Raw genomic sequence first — 15,283 nt, forward strand, 5'->3', positions numbered from 1 at the left:
CCAAACTTCATGACTATGGCCATGATCCGTATCATAAGGAAATTAAACCCCTCTTATTCTAATTTATAATATTATGCACTCTTAGTAATCTAGGTCCATCTAGAAAGCACCCACAACCAAAATGCCTTTAAGATGTCAATTTTAGCATGTATTTAATTGATGATGATGAGAATGTGGATTTTTTTGAGAATCCATATGATTCTAAATGACTTAAATTGATTAGTAAAATTTGAAGTTGAACTATCAATGGTGAAGCATCATGCTATGGAATGGTTTATTTTTTTATATTTCTTGCATTTCTTTGCATACATAAATTTTAGTACACACACACATATATATGGATGCACCCAAATGCATTAAATATCCCACAAAATAAAATTCCACATATCAACACCCCACACCCGTATCAACATTAGAATCAACATAGGTAACTTAGGTTTAAAGTTATCTAACTCGATAAATTCTATTAAGTTTTGGTGCCTTGAAACAAGTCATAGAAAATAAACTACAAATATACAATATGGACAGGTTGTAGTCATCCCCTTCTGAGTATTACTAGTTGTAATATCATGAATAGTCTACTCTAGATATTTTCCTTAAACTGACATGCAACTAGTCAACTAATATTGGCTAGAAATGGATCTTGAATATTTCATTTAGTAAGAAAATGTACAATAACCTCTCCTTTGAAGGCTTTCAATACCACTCTAAAGTTGAGATATTGACCACATACATAGAAAGATAAATAATCATTCATTGATTAGCCATTTAACTCTCCTTTATTAAGAGACTGTCAATGGAATTTAACTAGAATTGAATAGGGCATTGCCTTAGCAAATGTAGAAATGGAGAGTAAAAGCTCTGTCTCCTCAAAATTTGTTCTTCATTTGCCTCCTAGTTTGGAATGCTTGTGCAAGAAGATAATTTCTTTTGAAGGGACTCTATAGGTGATACTCTTAGGGAAATGATTGACATATATCCTGATGAACAAGAATAGGAAACAATAGAATTCAAATAATTGGTTAAAGTTAATGACAGATAGAAATTTAAAACAACACAACCCATGTTCCTAACATGCTTGAGGATAAACTCACAAGCTTTTAAAATCATAGGAACGGTGATTTTGTAGTAAATCTAGGAAATTTTTGAGTTCTTTCATTTATGTGACCTGATCATTATGTTCTGGTGTGTAGGTTTGTATTCTAATTCAAAACTCAAATTTTAAGCTTCAAAAAAATGTTTGTTTTGAAAGGTATGTACAAGTTTGAGAGGCATTTCTATATTCTTCATCCACTTAACAAGCTCTGATAGCTTGAAATGGTTTTATTATTGAGCCTTGATATTGTGCTTCTAATTCCACATTTGGTTCTTCCTTAAGACATACTCTATCCGACTGCTCACTCTCTTGATTCTTCAAGTTGTTCTGCATTTTTCTTTAAGTACTCTTTCATGTCACCATTGAACTTACTTGTCATGACTTCCTAAGAACTTTTAGAATCTCTTCCACTTTGCATCATTCTCTTCTTCGACACTTGAATGTTTAGTGCATGAGAAAGTATAAGGCATTGGAAAAATACAATAAGTTTCTATAGGCATTCTTCTAGATTCCATATCCTACACTTGGAAGGGAATTCATGTGATACTCATCATGCTATGCTTTTGAAACACTATCACCAATCATATTTTTTAAGTTTATGAATTTGTGCTCAACACTAGATGAATTCCAATGGTAGTTCTCAATTTAAATTCTTTCACTTTTTCCTATGAACCTGCAGATTTTTTAAAACTAATTTTTTTGTCATTGGCACAAAGAATACTTATCACTTCCAAAATATGGAAATTCAATTTTTGCATCATAGATGTAATTTCTTTGCAATAGAAAAGTGATTAGCATCATCAGTGATCATATGATTCATTAAAGCTTAGTCATCTATTTTATTGACTCTCACCAATAATCTGTACAAGAGAAACTTACATTTGTAAAATGATAGAATTAGGTGGCATCCATCATAATAATTTCCTATCCCACAATCTTAGAGATGAACTTCATGGAAATATGGAAATCACCACATACCTAAAGTTTTTTAACAATTCTAATTGGCACACTAGGACAATCATTAAAAAGCCCAAATGCAAAAGCAAGTTTCTCACCGTGATGAAGAAGAAGGCATTTCTTTTGATCCTCATCCATGTCAAGCAAAACAAAGGTTATGTCATGTATGTAACCTTCCTTTTTCATTTGTGTACTTAGGTTTTCCAACATTGCATGGATCTCTCCAATTTGTGTGTGTGATCCATCTTCTAATCTAAATATATGTGCCTTGTTTTGTATTTCAACCTAGCTATAGCCAAGATGCTTCTTCACAAGCTTACCACTCATCACCTTTCTCGCCTCTGCTACATTCTCCCATTTTCGACATATATGTTTGATAGAAGAACATATGGTGCAAAAATTTTTGGATTCAGCTTAAAATGGCAATCTGCTACATAATTTGCTAGCTTTTCACTGCCATGAATTCTGCAAGCATTGAGAATTGATCCCCACATAAAAGCTCTAGGTTCAAATGGTGAATTGTCTATTAAATGCTCTACCTCTTCTAAAATCCAAGCTCACACAAATAGACCAATCACACATGTATATTGTTCTGCTACTAGTGTGATGCCATGATTTCTCCTCATGGAATCAAAGTAATAATGACCTTCATCTACTAGACTAGCATGGAAACATGCAACAAGAAAACCAACAAAAGTAATGTTTTTTGGCTTCATGCCCACAAGTAGCATTTATTCAAAGAGTTGAAGGGATTCCTTTCCACATCCATCCTAGGCATATCGAGCAATCATTGTAATCCATGAAACTACATTTTTATTAGGAATTTCATCAAACACTTGGAGTGCATCATTTATCCTCCCACATTTTGCATATGTGTCAATAAGAGCACTACCAACAAAGACATCCAATGCAAATCCTATTTGACTTATGTTATGGTGATCTTTCTTTCCAATATCTAAAGTTTCTAAGGCACAAGTACTGATAACAATAGTAAGGGTGCACTGGCTAGACTTCAAGATAGTTTATCTCATCTTCATAAATAATTCCAATGTGTCTTCACCTTAATCATGGCATAGATTGCCTACAATTAGCATATTCCATGAAATCACATTTGGTTTTGCCATCCTATCAAACACTTTGATTCCATTTTCCAAACTTCCACATTTAGCATACATATCAATTAGAGCATCTCCTAAACTTACATTTGAATCAAAACTATTTTTAGCAATGTAACTATGGATTTGGTTGCTTTGTTTCAGAAGTAATATGCTTGCACAAGCACTAAGGAGACATGTCAAAGTGAAAGGTGTTGGTTTCAAGTTTTCCTATTGCATCTATAAGAATAATCTCAAGGCTTCATCAGCATATCCATACCTATCATATCCAAAAATCATCCCATTCCAGGAAACATCATATTGCTCAAGTAATTTGGCAAAAACCTTCTTTGCATCTTCCAAAACCCCACATTTGACATACATGCCATGAATTCTAATGCCTATTTACACATCTAAAGCCATTACTATTCTAAATATGTGAGCATGCATTGCTTTACCACCTTGCAGAGATGCTAAGCTTGCACAAGCACTAAGAATGACAACATAAAATGTGTTCCTAATTCAATGCCCATTCTTATTAATGATCATAGTTAACCACCACTCAAAACATAGAATGTTATCTACAAAAGTCAATGATAGATCATACTATTTACTTAAATGGTAGCAATATAAAACATTTAGTGTATGTATAGAAAAATGTTCTTTTATTATCATACCATCTAAATTGTTTACACATGGGGTTGAAGGGTTTATATGGTGTAGCACTAATAGAGAAAGTTTTAGTTTGTAGTCCTTTCCTTTTTTAAGGAAACTAGAGGTCTCAATTTTCTATGTAAGACCAAGGGGTAGTTCACTCAATTTTCTATGTTATCAGTCAAGAAAAATGAGCTTATCATTACACTATTAGAATTGATATATAGTGCATGAAATAGATTAAATAGTATGCATATGAAAGAATACAATAGGTGGTAAAATATTACATTTATATGGTGACATAAAAATAAATTGATTTATAAATCTACTTGAATTGTAGCCTCTCAATAGTTCATAAAACAACAATTCAGGATAACCATAAATGTTAAGTAAGAAAAACCTCCACTCACACTTGCATTCATGTATTTAAGTTACCAATTAGACAATTCCTCTTGAATATTTAACTTTAGAATAAAATAGATAACAAAGTACAAAATTATGTATCTTATGTCTACTTTCTATGAAATAACACCATCTTACAACAATGGCTTACTAAGAATGAACTATGTATGTATTAAATATCATAGACAAGTCCAATATTTTGCATATACCATTTTAAGAAAATAGAGAATAGAGGTCAAAATTCCCATATATTGTAGTTCTACAGAAATATAGTATATACTAATATAACTATTGACTAAAATTTCAAAATAGAAAATCTTAACATATGAACAACATCAAAAGTAACAATATAGTAGATAACAAATGAATAGCTAGACCTCAAAGAGTATAACCAAATGCAAAATGTAAATAAAACATAACAACTCTAGCTAAACAAATAACCTAATAACAAACTTAAATTTAATCAAGCATAGGCATGTGATTAAAGTGCATACAACATACTTGTTATAAAGTCTAGATGCATAAATCTTGTCAAGCCTTTATACAAAAAAAGAATAGAGAAATTGCCACCTAAAGGTCTAAACACTTATCTCATTCTAAGGTCAATGGAGATTTCATTAGGTGCTCTACATAAATACTAGAATAAGCACAATTGAATTTCTATATTTTATGCTCCCATTTAGAGTCCATTTTCCTCTCATAATTATTGGCTTCTTCAGAATCCTTGAACATTGGTGCCCCTATATTGGACCCTGAACCTCCTCTTCTCTTCCTCATATAGAGTCAAGCTATTGAAGGAGAGGATGAATATGATAGTGAGGAAGGAGGAGCAAGAAATAGTTGTGCATCCATCAATGATGCTATCTTGTTATACCGCTTCTACTGTAATAACCCACTTATTATTAACATCACAACTCAACATTAACTACCAATTAATCCTTGTAGAAATAAGTAATTGTAAACTTGAATAACATGACTCCTATTGGAGTTCAATCCATTTTCCTCTACCAGACATATAGAATTCTACATTTGTTAGAGGGGAAAATAGTTTCCTCTCTACTCCAATCACCTCCATTGTCACACAACAATATTTCAAGAATAGAGGCAAACATTAATAAACACCTACACAATTCTCTATACCATCCCTCTCTATTAACACTACATTAATTTCACTATAAGAAAACTTGTATCAATTAATAAAAATATATTGTTCTCAAAAATATCGAATCAATTATTCATCTAGTTGTTGCACTATATATTTTAGCATTGATTGTTGAAGGGTCAGCAAGATGGCTTTTTTTGTTTGCAAGCAGGAATTTTTGAGGGATTTTCTTATTGATTTTCTCATTTGCAAGATGGATTTTCTCTTGCATTGAAAAATTTTGTAGCAAGAGTGGGTCATCTTTTTAGCATTCATCTTCAAGGAGCTTACCCATTCTTGGAGTAACTATTATAGAACCACCCCTTATAGAACTATCCCTTCCAAAATTACCCAACAACCCTATGGGTTTGAGTTAGTATGGGAGTTGAAAATATGATGATTTGATCATAACTTTAACAAGCTAGGAGTGACCACAATGAGAGGCAGTGGTAAAAAAACTTTGGTAGCTACTCTTTACATGGATCACCAAGTGAAGGAACACTTTGGAAACAAGATAATATTTCAAAAAGTTGCAGAGTCTCTAGATATTTAGAATATTCTTAAGAGCACATGAACATAGATTTTTAGGTCGCAAACAATACTTAATCTTTAAAGCATTCAATATGGTTGTAGACAAATTAATGAATGACTTCATAGCAATGAGCCACAAAATATTTTTGTCATGCTAGATGATTTTTGGTTGGAAGACAACAATCTTAAATTTTTGTTGTTTGAAGCAAAGGGCTACAAGACTAGTTACAACCACACACAGTTGTAGATGGCTTGATGAGACTTATGATTTTCCTTTACTCAAAGAGAAAGATGCCCTGTCCCTCTTTTTTTACGATGCCTTTGAGAAATAAAGCATTCTTGATAGAGGATATAACAAGAAACTAGTGAAACAAATAACATTTAAGATTAATGAAGGTAGCACTTGTGAGCTATATGTGGTTCAATGTGATATTTTGTGATGCTTGGCTATTTATTTGGTGGAGCAAAATAGACTTGAAAGCATATAAAAAAGGATGAGATTAGGTTCACTTTGTAGCTGGGAAAACTACTCACATGAAATTATTAAAGTTGTTATGATTATTTCTATTCACATGGGTCCAAAGAAAGAGAATTGATTTCTTGAGTTGGAGTTTACAAATGCTCAGGCTCTTGTATTAGTATTCACTAAAATTGAAGTTCTCCTCACTAGATTTTTGTAGACAATACTTGAGTTGAAAGTTCTCATCATAATCAACCTCAATTCCATAAATAGTAAACTTGGTGGTATGCTAGTCTTTAGTTTCTTGGCTTAGTTGAAGAATTGAAGGCTTCAAAAAATTACTATACCCCCACTTGAAGATTACAATGTACCTTAATTCTTTTTAGAAAACTATCATTATTATTATGCAAAAGTGATTATGAGTCATTAGACCTAGAAGTTTGTTCATAGTTGAGTACACTAGAAGAGATTAATGTTAGATACTATGTGGATAACAAGGAATTACCTAATATCATTTGTAATTTAGCTTACCTATAAAAACCATCACTAGCTACCATGAGCTTGACAAGATACCTAGAAATATTGGGAAGGTTGGAGGATATTTGGTAAGAATGACATTAAGTTCTTGTCTAGCACTAGAAGAATTGGCTAATTAAATTTGTAACTTTGGAAACCTAAAATTCCTTGATATTTCAAAGTGTTAATGCCTAGAGACACTACCATCCAAATTGGGTAATCTTAGCAAACTACAATATCTTGACATGTGAGAGTGCAAAAAATATATTAGAGTTCCTCAATCAACTAATGGGCTTACATCTTTGTGGTATGTGATATTGTTGGAAATATTCAAGACTATGCTAGGTTACTGAGAGGAGAGGGGTGAATCAGTAACCTCTAAAAGTTTATCAAATTCAGCACTTTATAGCAATATAACAATTATCATCTATTGATCTAGTTGCATGCATGAGAAACTTAAAACATAAAATATTCATAACACTTGAACACAATAATTTGGTGACCCAAAAACCTTCCAAATAGAAAGTAAAACTTGTGTGGGGATGATACCCACAAAACTTCAATAATACAACATAAAGTTGGTCTATTAAGGCTTACAATGATCACTTTTGAAAATCTTCCCTATTAGGAGCAATTAGGATTGCTAGGTCCACCTTGTTGAAGAATTTACAAACACTCAATAAAGTATGCACTCTATTAAGAGATTTAAGAAAGATTGTTAAGTCTACCTTGTGAAAGGATTTAGACTGATTCACCTATTAGAATGAAATAGTTAATCTCTGGCTTACAATTGATTTTCCAATAGAGATTATTTGAAGTACTGATCACCTTTTGCGATGGATATGTCTTTGCTGCTCGTTTTTTGATATGGCCTTCAATATACTTTATCTGCTACTTGATCATTCACATTCTTACATGTTCATTATCTTGCATACTACATTGGATATGATACAATACATTACATATATATACCAATCCAATTTACAAAATTACAAAGTCCACCAATATACAAGTTAACACCAATATTACAAAGTTGGCCCAAATGAAGATACTCAGGTTCTAAAGACTGACTTGGTGAAGTTCTAATACTCGGGGTCCACTATCATTACTCGACATCATCATGCATTTGGTAGAAGTAGAAGCTCAGTCCATACTAATCACCTCAGAGTAGTCTTGAACTTAGTCTGCACTGGTGACTCAGTAAATCCAATGTCACTTGTCATAAACTAAATCACTTGGTAAACACTAATCATCACATATGACTTGGTTAACACTAGCTTTATATTCCATGAACTATAAACTTGGTAGAAACTACAAAGCTCAGTAATCAATGAACTGCTTAGGTTGAACTACTAGACTTGACACCACCTAATTCTACTTGGTTTGAACTGTTACACTTCACACTAACTGAATTCCCTTGGTAACCACTGGAATGCTTGGTAGCCACTTAGAATTAGTCCAAAAGACTCAATAGCAATTGTAGAGCTTGATGGCTACTGAATTACATGGAAAACACTATAGATTGTTCAATGAGCTTGGTAACCATACAAAATCTGAATATGTGTTGTCACTAATAACAAACTTGATTGATACGTCAACAATCTCCCCCTTTAACATTAGTGACAAAACACTTGTAAGCCAAAATGTATATACATCTCAATGTGATAGTAGCTCAGTATGGTATACTTTTTTTGATATTTTTAAAAATTTGTCTTTGTAAGTATATACAGTATACTATATTTGCAAATTCTCTACTATATACACTTTCTCCCTTTGCATTATTCTCCCCCATAAAAAATAAATACCATAATAAGTGTCTCTCACTATATATAGCATACTTAGTGTCTCTCACCCTTTTTGACAATAATGGCAAAGATTTGTTCAAAACTTATTTACATGGAGACACCAAAATGAGAAAGAAAATTATAATGTACCTTAAGAATAAGTGATAAGGTCTTGTCCCAGTTCTCTTGCAAAACTTTGCACGTATGTAGAGCAACTTGCACTTTTGCAAATAGTTGTATCACATGATCTGCAATGGAGAAGTTGTTGTCATGGATCAATGTTTTTGAATAAACAATATGCTTCTATATTGTATCCATAATAGGAAGGATCATATTCTAAATATCTATTAGTGTAGACTTGATCCTTGCTTCTTCTCTCAACAACTCTACCTACATATCTGACAAGAATTTGATTTTCACATGATGTGCAGGGCTTGAACTTGAGTCAAGTTGCAACTACTATGCACTAGCCTTCTAATCTTCATCAATCTTTGTCAATTTTCTCTTTATCTCCTTTGTGAACTTGGTACCATCACACAACTTTCCAAAAAGTGATGTTACATTTGTGCAAGAGTTTTCAAGATTGGTCAAAATTGAGGAAAGCCCCATTTGTTGGATGGCTATTTGCTGAGAAATGTGCTCAAGCACTTTATTATCAAATTTCTTTTCTACTTTCTCAATCAACTTATCTTGATTGCTAGTGTCCTCATTGAACTTCTAGATTGCCTCTTCTAATTGCAACAAAATGTGTTGAGAAGTATCAACTTCAACACCTATAGCTACAATCAAAATATTCTTGGCATCATCTATGATTTTGTATTCCCTATCTCTTTCCTCTCTCAATCTCTTCTGCTTTGCTTTCTTTTGGAGGAGTTGACCAGCTATATCTATTTGATCCATAGTGATATTACCAAAGTCCCATTTGGGAATTTCTATTTTCTCATCTAGGTCTATATCCTCTCTATCTCATTTCCTCTACCAAAAAATCTTATACTCGGTTGAACCTTGGGTTCAACTATCCTTATACTTAATCCCTTTGAATCAAGAATGGAAAAAATTGTAGATATACTAGGACTTGCTAAGAAAATTGATATGTACTTACTAATGGGATAATAATATGAATGCTTGTTGAATCCAAAACTAAAGTAGAAAAAAATATAGTATTCAAAACTAAAGTACTTACTACTAAAGAGATCAAAATTATAGAACATACTATATCCATTACTGATGATGTTGACTCAGTGGCTAAAGAAGAGGGATGTTGCATATCAGCAGATGAAGTGGTAGACACTTCTATCAGTGATGTACTAAGTTATAAGGGAGCAAAGAGTGATTGGACATTTGATGTGTCAATAGTTGTCACAATCAAACTTGTTGAAGCTATCTTCGAGCTTGATATGGCTATTGGTTTGCTTGAAGAGTGAGGAAGTGAGGCAATGACTACAACTTCTATCTTCATAGGGTCAGTATCCTCATCATATTCTTTATCTTCTATGATAGCTTCTTCCTCTTTATCTTCTTCAACTTCCTCATTGTCAAAATGTGTGTTCTTAGTGTAAGTTTCTTCTTCTTCATCATCACTATCATCATCCTTAACATCTACTGAGAAGTCACTTTGGCTTTGGTGAGCATGGGAAGGCTAGTGATACAATGAATCATTTTCTTGGTAATCTAAACTAGTTGTTCAAGCCATAACTGACCATTGTGAACTCAGCTAAGGATGTATCTGATCCATTTTATTTGAAAGCTTCAGGGCAGGTGAGGAATGTGGGTTAAACCTTTGTCTTCCAAATGTTTATGCTTGGGGTTGAGAACTCCATTAACACATAATTCTCCTAAGGAATCATCCATTTCTAGGGTTCCAATTTCTTGAATAGCACACTTGAAATGAGTTCAGATGTCATTAATGACAATTACCTTAGGAGGAATTTTCGATTGTGCTTCGTTTGGGTCGAGGGTTTCAAAAATTGCTGACACAAGTTTGAAATTAGGTGCTTTCCATTCTACTCCTTAGACCAAAATTTCTAACCCTTTCCTTGCTTTGCTACTTGATGGCATGGATACTTGGTAAGCTATGAAAAATTTGAAGAATTTAGCTGCAAATTCTGTTCAATGTTGCTTTGTCACTCTACAATTCACTTCTTCACAATAATACTTAGATTTCTCAGTGAAAATGAATTTGATTTCCTAATTTTTGTTAAAATTTCACCATTAATGTTCTATATGAAGGTAGCTATGATAACATCCTACTTGACATTATGCTTGATAGCCTGTCATCCACTATTCAATTGATTACTCAATGAAGGTTTCATGACTCGGTAACTATGTGTGACTTGTTACTTCCAACCTTAAATAGTAGAGTCTATGACCTAACCTTACATAGTAGAGAAGGTAACTTAGTGATATAACTAATATCAATCTTCCTCAGTGATCCTTTTGTATCTTGAATATTGATTTGGATATTTGTCACCTTTGAATTGGAATTGTCTGAATGTGATCATGATAGCACAATTCTAGTTCACCTTTGGAAACCTAGTTGAAAATGGTGGAGTCACCCACTTCTTGAGTGACATGACCATCATTACTTGAACTAGCTTCCTTGGTAGATTTAGGAATCCATTATTCCCTCATCTACTTTCAAATTTTATCTTCTTTTTCTTTCTTTTCATCTTCAACTCTACCTGTATTCATGCAATTCTTGGCTAGATGACCAAGTTTGGTACAAGTGAAACATCTTATGGTGGTATCTCTCTTCCTTGTGTGATTTTTAACATAGTTCATGCCAATGTGTCCATATTCTCCACAATAATGACATTTACACCAAGTGTTGTAGTCCCAACTAAATATTGCTTTCACAATTTTCTCTACTAGATTGAATGACTTAGTTTTGTAATCTAATGCCTTGAGACCTTGTTTCTTGCATTTGTGACACTTGCCTTCAAATTTTGGTTTCTCTTTGCATTCATTAGCCCTGTGACCATGCTGATTGCTATTGTAGCATTCACCATTGAATTTTTCTTTACCATTACTCCAACATTTGTTTGATGTATGAACTATTTTACCACAATGATTGCAAGTAGGTATTTGATTCCTTTGAGTACCTTGTTTGGAGGATTCATCTTCTTATTTGTATCCAATTCTTGCTTTACCTTTTTTTCTATAGAGATTCTACTCATTCGATTGATCTAATTGATTCATGTCTACTTGGGATTTTATCATTCTTTCATTGATTTTCTTTTTAGTGTTTAGGTCATATTTCAATCTTTTACTGATTTATTTTTTAGATCTCAGCTCATTTCTTATTCTTTCATTGATTTGTCTTTCCAAATTTAGATCATTTCTTAATCTTTCATCGATCTGTCTTTGGCTCATGATTTCCTCATTTTCATTGGAGATTTGATCCATAAGATCTGCATGTTGAAGGGATTGGTTCTAGATCTCATTGTTTCTTCCATCCATGCCTTCTTTTTTTTTTTTTTCTATTTCAAGATTTCACATAGCCTTACTAACTAAATTTCTTGTTTTCTTTTGAGATTTCTTACTTCTTACAGGGAACCATTCTTCTCTAAGAGCTCTTTGATTGCATCATTTGCTTCATCTTAACTACTTGAAGGGAAAAAATCTTCAATTCTTTCTTCAATGTACTGATGATCATTCATTTGATTTACAAGTTCCTTCCTTCTTTTTAGGGATTAGGAAAGTTGCTCCTTTACTTTCTTGAGTTGAGCTATGGCCATATCCAAATCTAGCTTTTCATTGTCAATGGCTTTGTCAAGTTTGAATATCTCCATTATTCTTTGATCTTTGCTCAAGCTGTCAAACTTTATCCTAAGAACCACAAAGCTCTAATACCAATTGTTGGAAATATTCAAGACTATGTTAGGTTACTAAGAGGGGAGGGATGAATCAGTAACCTCTAAAACTTTATCAAATTCAGCACTTTATAGCAATATACCAAATATCATATATTGATAACACTTGAACATAATAATTTGGTGACCCAAAAACCTTCCAAATAGAAAGTAAAATTGGAGTGAAGATGATACCCACCAAACTTCAATACTGTAGCATAAAGTTGGTTGCTTAAGGCTTACAATGATCACTTCTAATGATCTGTCCTATTAGGAGCAATTAGGACTTCTAGGTCTACCTTGTTGAAGGATTTATAAACACACAACAACATATGCACTCTATTAAGAGATTTAAGAAAGACTGTTAAGTCTACCTTGTGAAAGGATTTAGACTGATTCATTTGTTATAATGAAATAGTTGATCTCTGACTTACAACTAATTTGTTGATAGAGATTATTTGAAGTATTGATCACCTTTTGTGATGGATATGTCTCTAATGCTCCTTTCTAATTCGGCCTTCAATATACTTTATCTGCTACTTGATCATTCACATTCTTACATGTTCATTATCTTGCATACTACATTGGATATGATACAATACATTACATATATACCAATCCAATTTACAAAATTACAAAATCGGCCAATATACAAGTTAACACCAATAGTACAAAGTTAGCCCAAATAAAGATACTTGGGTTCTAAAGACTGACTTGGTGAAGTTTTGATACTTGACATCCACTATCATTACTCAACATTGTCATGCATTTAGTAAAAGTAGAAGCTCAATCCATACTAATCACCTCAAAATAGTCTTGAACTCAATCTACACTAGTGACTCAGTAAATACTATGTCACTTGCCATAAACTAAATCACTTGATAAACACTAATCATCACATATGACTCAGTTAACACTAGCTTTATATTTCATGAACTATAAACTCAGTGGAAATTGCAAAGCTTGTTTACCACTGAAATACTTGGGATGAACTGCTAGACTTCACACTGCCTAATTCTTCTTAGTTTGAACTGTTGCACTTCACACTAACTAAATTCCCTTGGTAACCACTGGAATGCTCGTTAGCCACTTAGAATTAGTCCAAAAGACTTGGTAGCAACTAAAGAGCTCGATGGCAATTGAATTACATGGAAAACATTGTAGATTGTTCAATGAGCTCATTAGCCATACAAAATATGAATAAGTGTTGTCACTAATAACAAACTTGACTAATATGTCAATTAATATTTGATTATAATTTGGTAAGACAATGGTTTGGAATCCTCCCTAACATTAAAGTGACAATTACAAAACAAAAATTTGACTTGAAGTGGTTGGAATGATAATTTTTCTTCAGCAATTAGTTCTATAGTGGGGAATTCAATATCAGGATATGAGTAATTTTATGATGAGTAACTATATTTTTTTATTCTTATAGTGGTGATTGAAATGAAGATCAAGAAAAGGGTTTTAAAAACTAATGTGTAATATAAGTTAGAAGGATTTGAGTGGCCACTATTATTAAATTATTTAGTTTACACACAAAAAAGATGAATCCTATCAAATTCAAGCCTTAATTACATGTATCAATGAACTCTCATGAATCCACTTGTAAGCCATTGTCACATGATGGCCAAGAACACATTGTTGACAATTGGCTAATGAGGATATGTAATTATTATCATTTATGACAACACATAATGTACATGCTTACAAGAAACCTTGGAAATAAATATACTTAGCTTTTGGTAATTAGAAAATTATCTAAGTATGAATTTGGTATACAATAGTGTATTGTTTTGTTTGTAACATTTTTCTTGACATCATATTATGACTAGCAAAGTTAGATGGAAATAGTATACATGTTGATGATGAAATGTATAACCTTGAAAGTTAGTATGGACTATACCAAAAAGAGATACTCTATTTTAATGAAATAGGATAGTGGAATTAAAGGAAAGGAATTATTTTGTTTACAAAATAACTATTTATCTAATTGGGGCTGATATCCTAGATGTTTACATTAAGTTGGAAAAGTGTATTATGGTCTTAGCTGACTTAGAAGCAATTTTTGTAAAGACATGCTATTTATGCAAAGGACATCTTGTGATAAGAAGTGTGTAATTGTGATGTAAGTTGTTTGAGTATTGTGATATGAGAACTTACTGTGAAAGTGATAAATGCAAAATTTGTGAAGCTATTTTGAGAGCTAAGATCAAACTAAGAATGAATCTATATTTGAGAATTCTAATTACTTGTTTGGATAGTGAGTGCTTCTTGTAATTGGAAGTACATGTTTGGGTAGTGGGCTCATCTTGCATCTACTATACTACAACTCCTAACAGGGTTGGCACAACTCATGATAGGGTTGGAATCTCCTAACAGGGATTCAAAGTCTCCTAACAAGGACTCCTTATACTGAATTTTCTCATTGAATCCTAACAAGGTCCATCCTCTAACAAGGAACTTATATATTAGTATATTATCTAGTGGGTTTTATCCTCACTAGGATTTTCCCTTGGCCAAGGTTTTCCTAGTTAACGAAATATGGTGTTATGAGTTATCTTTGTGCATGGTTATTGTTACTATTCAACATTACTTTATTACTTTGTTAGGTATGGTTTAAAGTAAGAAATAATATCCATTTGGTGACTAAATTTTTTCGATTTCTTATTCACCACCCCCCCACCCCCTCCTTTGTAATCCCTATTTCTAACAATTGGTATCGAAGCACAATTACTCTAAAGAGGCTTAACAACTTGAGTAAGATCCCTATGGATAATAAGCAGTTGATGAA

General features: G+C 32.7%; 2 pseudogenes; one reads left to right on the plus strand and one right to left on the minus strand.

Moving 5' to 3' along the window:
* Positions 1–1,945: 1,945 nt before the first annotated feature.
* Positions 1,946–3,844, minus strand: LOC149569074 (pentatricopeptide repeat-containing protein At3g24000, mitochondrial pseudogene; annotated as a pseudogene).
* Positions 3,843–13,829, plus strand: LOC149569075 (putative disease resistance protein At4g33300; annotated as a pseudogene).
* Positions 13,830–15,283: the final 1,454 nt, after the last annotated feature.

Source organism: Cupressus sempervirens, chromosome 3 (assembly GCF_028749045.1).
Source record: "Cupressus sempervirens isolate cs-2001-9-10 chromosome 3, ASM2874904v1, whole genome shotgun sequence".
NCBI lineage: Eukaryota > Viridiplantae > Streptophyta > Pinopsida > Cupressales > Cupressaceae > Cupressus > Cupressus sempervirens.